Here is a 5,841-nt window from a genome sequence, read left to right as displayed (position 1 = left end):
GGTGGTGAGGGGGGAGGGCGGGGTGGCGGAGGGCCCTTCACCATCCTGCGGAGGCATGAACTAGGAAGGTTTTAAATACGTGAAGTTTGTGCTCAGTCATTGATTACTTCAGCAAGCAGGCTACACACTGCCCCCCGCGGACATGGAACTAGAACTGGGGTCTGGGGGGTCCCACTCCCCACCTGGAAGCTCCAGTGATGCCCCCAAACCCTGAGGGTACCAGACAAGTCTCGTGGACCTGCATTTTAAGAGACGGGTTTGAGCCGTCTGACCCTCCACGTGGACGCAGGACCGGAGTTCAGGAAGAAGGACGCTGGGCCTGGGGGTTCCAGCGCCCCTGAAGGCTAAAGAATGTCCCGTCCAGCTGCCCACGGCCTCGCTGCTGGACAGCCCTGCCCCAGGCCCTTGCCATCCGCCTCGCTCCAAAGCAAGCCCTGCCGAATGTAGTCGTGTGAACGAGCAGAGGCAGCGATGCCGATGGGAACAACTGCCGGACGGACGCCCAGCGAGTCCGCGCTCTGCCCTCCGCGGCCACTGGGCACGCCTCGCCGCGCCCCGTCACTACGAACGTGAGCGGCTGGCGTCGCGGGGAAGTGTAACCCGCACACACGCCGCCGCCCGCTCTCAGGGTCAAGTCTGGTGAGTCTGAATGACTGCATACAGCGTGTGACCGCGTGACCATCCCCAAAGCAGCGCAGGACATTTCTGTTCCCGCAGCTGCGTTCCCATCCCCCGTCCCCACTGCAGAAGGATTCCTGTTGCCGGCTCTGGGGCTTCGTAAAGGGAACCGTGCCGGAGACCGCTTCTGCGGGTGCTTTCCCCAGCTCAGAGCCCGATTGGTGGGTCCGCTCCACTTACACGCCATGTCAGGGACAATTTCCCCTCCAGATATTTCTGCTCCATCAAATTCTAAAAACTTTACTAAAATTAAAATTCCATTCGAGAGCTAAGAAAACAAAATGATTTATCATAGTAGACAACAGAACAAAACAAAACAAAACAAAACACTTCAGTTTAACTAACTAAAAGCTGTCACTGGGCAATCAACCAGCAATTATGATGAGTGTGTAGCCTCAGTGTCAAAAATCACCATGTCTGTTATCACCTATAATATTTACTGAAAAACATAAGTTTCCAATCATACACAGCTGGAGTACATTTGTTATTAAGTTCAAAGAAAACCTAAAATTAAAACATATGCTTTTTAGAAATCCGTTTATATGGAATGATCGGCATCAAACTCAGAGGGAGGAAATGACTGTCACAGGTCTGCGTGGGGGACCCCCAGTGGGAACGGCACCCGCGAACATTTCCCAAATCCCTGGCCCACAAAGGCACCCGCAAAACAAACAAACAAACAACAACAAAAAACAACCCTGTTTTTTCGAGTTGCTAAACGTGGGAGTAACTTGTCACATAGCCACAGTGACTGCAGGCCCAATGTACAAACAGAGGAGGACACGGGAGTGCAGCAAGCAAGGCCCCTTCACTGAGGTGACTCCAGAGGGGCGTCCCACCCCCCGGATCTCTTTTAAAGATACTTGGGAATCTGGGGGGGGTGGAACAATCAAGGAGCAGATGAGTCGCTGTTCCTAGAAAGTGTCACTTTACCCCGGCTTTAATCTACAGCCACATGCCGTGCGGTGTCAGTGTCAAAGGGGTCCGTGCAGGGCGGGGTTCTCCCTTTTGTTCCCATGGGCACAGTCTGGAGCTGAGTCTGTCCGGAGGTGTAATCACACGAGGTCATTCAAATCCGCCGAGCGCCTTCCCCGGCAAGTGTTCATGAAACTGACACAGATGTGCCTTTTCACCATGTGACTGGCATTGCATGCATTAAAAACCGGATCCTTGGTTCTTTTAAAATAGTCTCTCTTTTTTTTTTACAACATGGATGGACCTCGAGATAATCATGCTAAGCGAAATAAGCCAGACTGAAAAAGTAGAAAATCGCATGATATCACTTATATGTGGGATATAAACCTAAAAGTAACAAATGAACAGGACAAACAGAGACTCAAGGACATGGACAATGGACTAGTGGTTACCAGAGGGTAGTGGGTGGGGGAGGAGTGGAGAGGTAGGTGGGATAAAGGGGGTCAACTATAGGGGTGTAGGGGGAGGGCAAAGTGGGCAAAGGGGATCAAATATATGGTAGCTAAAGGAAACTGGACTTTGGGTGGTAATCACACAATAGAATATACAGATATCAAATTATAATGTACACCTGAAAATTATATAATTGCATGAACCAATGTTACCCCAATAAACTTAATAATAAAAATAACAATACAATAAAATAAAATAGTCTCTTTTAGTCTCTTTTTCCCTGTGCGCATCCGCGTAGCCAGAAAGGAAAGCAGTCGGCCCCGCCCACTCGCTCGCTGTGCACCTGCCCTGCCGCGAAGGGGAGGCGGCCTGAGCGCGGATCGCTGCGCCACGACCCCCGCTGGCAGAGCCGTCCGCACGCGGTTCCGCCATGTCCCGGGGCCGGGCTTGCCTGGGGCTGGGGCCCCCCGCTGCCAAGATCATGTGTCACGTGGCTCTTGGCCAAAGGCCTCAGCTCCTCAGGGCACGGCCTCTCCCTAGGGCGGCTCGAGCATCCTCAGCACATTGCGGGGGGCCTCCCCGTGCGAACGGAAGAAACTATGGCGCTTCTAAGACCTGGTGTCGGCGTCCCGCATGGCCACCTGTGCCACACTGTCTCCACTATGGGCGAGTCACCGAGTCCAGCCCCACCCGATTTGGGGAGAGAGGCCGACTCTCCAAGGGCAGGCCTACGGAGGGACTTGTGGCTGTGTTCCGAAGCGCCCCTGGACCTCGCCAAAGCCAGAACACGGATCCCTTATTTCTGACTTAGAATCACATCACGACATATTTTTTTCTGACTTAATTCAACAGAGTACAGATTTTTCCCAGACACCTAAACAATTTAAGCACATCAGCTTAAACTGTCTAAACCTCAGACCTTTCTAGGAGGCGAGTAAATTTTCATCGCTGTCTAGAAAACGCAAAACCAGTCAAGTTGGGTCATAGATCTGAACCTCGGCCGTGGCTGAGTCTGCTGCTCCCGCGGTCGGTTATCTAGGACAGTCGAGTCCCCATGCTGGACAGTTCTGTACCGGGTCAGAAGGGCGGGTACGCGAGGGCCGGGAGGGGTGGGTGGCTCGGTTCCCAATGGTTTCCTCCCTCTCCGCTGTCTCAAAGCGGCGAGCGCCTAAGCGCAGTCGATGGCCTGTGGCGTCCAGGAGCAGCAGGCCCCTGAGAGAGGAGAAGTCAGAAGCGCACACCGGAAAGTCGCCCCCGGCCCGTGGAGGGCTCTGTGACGCCACTGTCGTCCGTAGCCACCTGCACGCGACACGGCAGTGCGCTCAGTGAATGACAGCAGGCGGCGGGGGACAGTCGGCGGCGTCGTGGGCGCGCGGTGGCAACGCATTCCAATCCCAGAAGGATGCTGAGTGCAGCTGGCGAGGAGAGCAACCCAGCACGGCGGATTAAGAAACTGTCGCCCGGACAACGTAGGTGCCGACCCAGACGGCGGGTAGTGTGTCCGCCCCTCTCCGCAAGGCCGGGGACCCCACCCTGGCTCACGAGTCATCCTCGGCCCTTCTGCCAACGAAGGCCTCGAGTCTTCAGACCTTTTTGAAATGGGAAGGAATGCCAGTTCCTACACCTGTAAGGTTTAGATTTATGGGGACGGGTTTTTTGTTTTTTTGTTTTTTAATTCATGTCCACAAATATGTTTCTCATGAGTGCCACAGGACGCTGTGGCTAGGGAAGACAGAACACAAGCCACACAGTTGTCTCGGCCGCGACAGCTTGGGGAGGGGCTGCTCTCTCCCGGCACAGCCCCGGTGCCCACTCGACTCCGTCCAGCCTGCCTGAAGTGCCCCTCACCTCGGAGGAGAGTTACTGCAGGGATGACAAGTGCTCCTGTGGCGACACGGGGCATACGTGAATAAAATGGATACAAGACCACGATGTAGAGGAAGGCCGTACTTGAGGTCTCTTGGTGATCGTTGGCAAACCGGCCATGTGACCAACACAAGACGATGGGGGATGGGGGTGTTTATAGGCAGAACCGCAAGCCAGCCGAGGTCACGTGTCCTCTGCGACCCTTGGGGGTCTACAGTGTTCACTGACTCTAAATGCCCAGGACGAATTTGCTGATGAGTCAGTGGGATGGAGTTTCCTTTCCTCTCCAGGTGGGAGAAATTGGCTTCTCCTGCCTTCCGACATTACCACGGTCTCAAATAAGCGGAGTCTGCTTTTGAAAGTGTATATAATACGGGTCTACAGAGAAGGTCCAAAGTAATCGCCTGTGTGATGCACATTTCAAAACTCATTATTTGTACATTAAACACAAAAACTCCTTAATGCATCACTCAGGTAATGTACAGCATCGTGACTACACCTAATAATACCGTATTGCACATTCAAAAGTTGCTGAGAGTAGACCTTAAAGTTCTCATCATATAAAAAAAATGTGTAACTATTATGGGAAGGGATGCTGACTTATAGTAGTGCTTAGTTTGCAATATACACATATATCGAATCATGTGGAACACCTGAAATTAATATATGATATAATGTTATATGTCAGTTATATCTCGATTTAAAATAGGGGAGGAAAAAGAGAAAGACTAAATTCCCAGGAATTTTTTATTTTTTTTAAGTTCTGTCTCCTCATAAAATTCAAAGACTCCAAGGGGAATTTCTTTTATTTGTTTCACGAGGAAGTTTGTGTGCTGTAAGTTGTTCGGGACTTGGGCTCCACCGGCCACTTGCTATGCCACCGTGTCCAATAGCCCAGCGGAAGACGTGGCTTGGTGCAGGGACCGTGTGGCGGACTCAGGAGGGAGCATGGACGTTAGAGGCGCGCTGCCTTCCTGGCTGGCCCAGTCACCACGATGCGGGGGAAATGTCAGCAGAGACAAGTCATGGTCCCCGCATGGAGAACCGCTGGGCGGCGGGGGCAGCTGCAGGGAAGACGGCCTCAGACGCCTCGGCGGACCGAGGTGGAGACTGGGATGGGCCCAGTTAGAGCTTAACCCCCGCGCGGCGCCGAGGCCTCCCCCACGGGCACGCAGGCGCGGTGGCAGCGTGCGCCCAGCCACCCAGGCCCACCTCTCTTCCGCGTGGATCTCTCCACATAGAGGATGTCTGAAAATTTTGACAAATTGATGGCCAGAGAGACAAGAGCTGCCCCCCCCCCCCACTCTGCACCTCACTGTAATCCCTCTGCCCCCGAACCGTGCGTCTACTCCGCGCTGGAGCTGCCTCTGCGCCTCCCAGCCCCTGGACTCCCCGCCCAGCCCCGCACTCGCCCCCCTGGGGGGCTGAGCCTGTCTGTGTCAGAGCTTCAGGGAGACTGTGCCTTCTTTCTTAACGAAGACTACGACCCGCTCCGCGTCGCCCCCTGCACGGGTTCGCGTTTGGAGCCCGCTCGGTTCGCAGTATGCGCGGGATAGTCCTGCCGGGGCCTCGATTTCCCAAAAAGACGCTGGGGGTTGCTTCTCCTGGCTGCTCTCCTCGGTGGGACGCTCTCTCTATGTCGACGAGACCTTCGGGGTGATCATTACTCGCTCGAGACGCCTGCAAGCTCCCTCAAAACACCAAATTTGGAACACGTTCTGGATTCTGGCCAGTGCCGGACGGGCCGCCAAGGGTCTCCGCCCACGAGAGTTTGGGTAATGAAGTCCCCTGACGGCGCGCTAGGAAACGCTGCCTTTTAAAGCGCATTTCAGTGCCACCCCCCACCCCAGCTATGAGGGGGCCGTGCGCGGTCCCACGGAAGTGCTCTGGGGACTCAGCACCCACAAGTCACTCAGCACCGACAAGCGA

Source organism: Pteropus alecto, unplaced genomic scaffold (assembly GCF_000325575.1).
Source record: "Pteropus alecto unplaced genomic scaffold, ASM32557v1 scaffold447, whole genome shotgun sequence".
In the NCBI taxonomy this organism is placed as follows: Eukaryota; Metazoa; Chordata; class Mammalia; order Chiroptera; family Pteropodidae; genus Pteropus; species Pteropus alecto.
The sequence above is the reverse complement of the archived record's forward strand: the minus strand, read 5'-3'. Positions refer to the sequence as shown.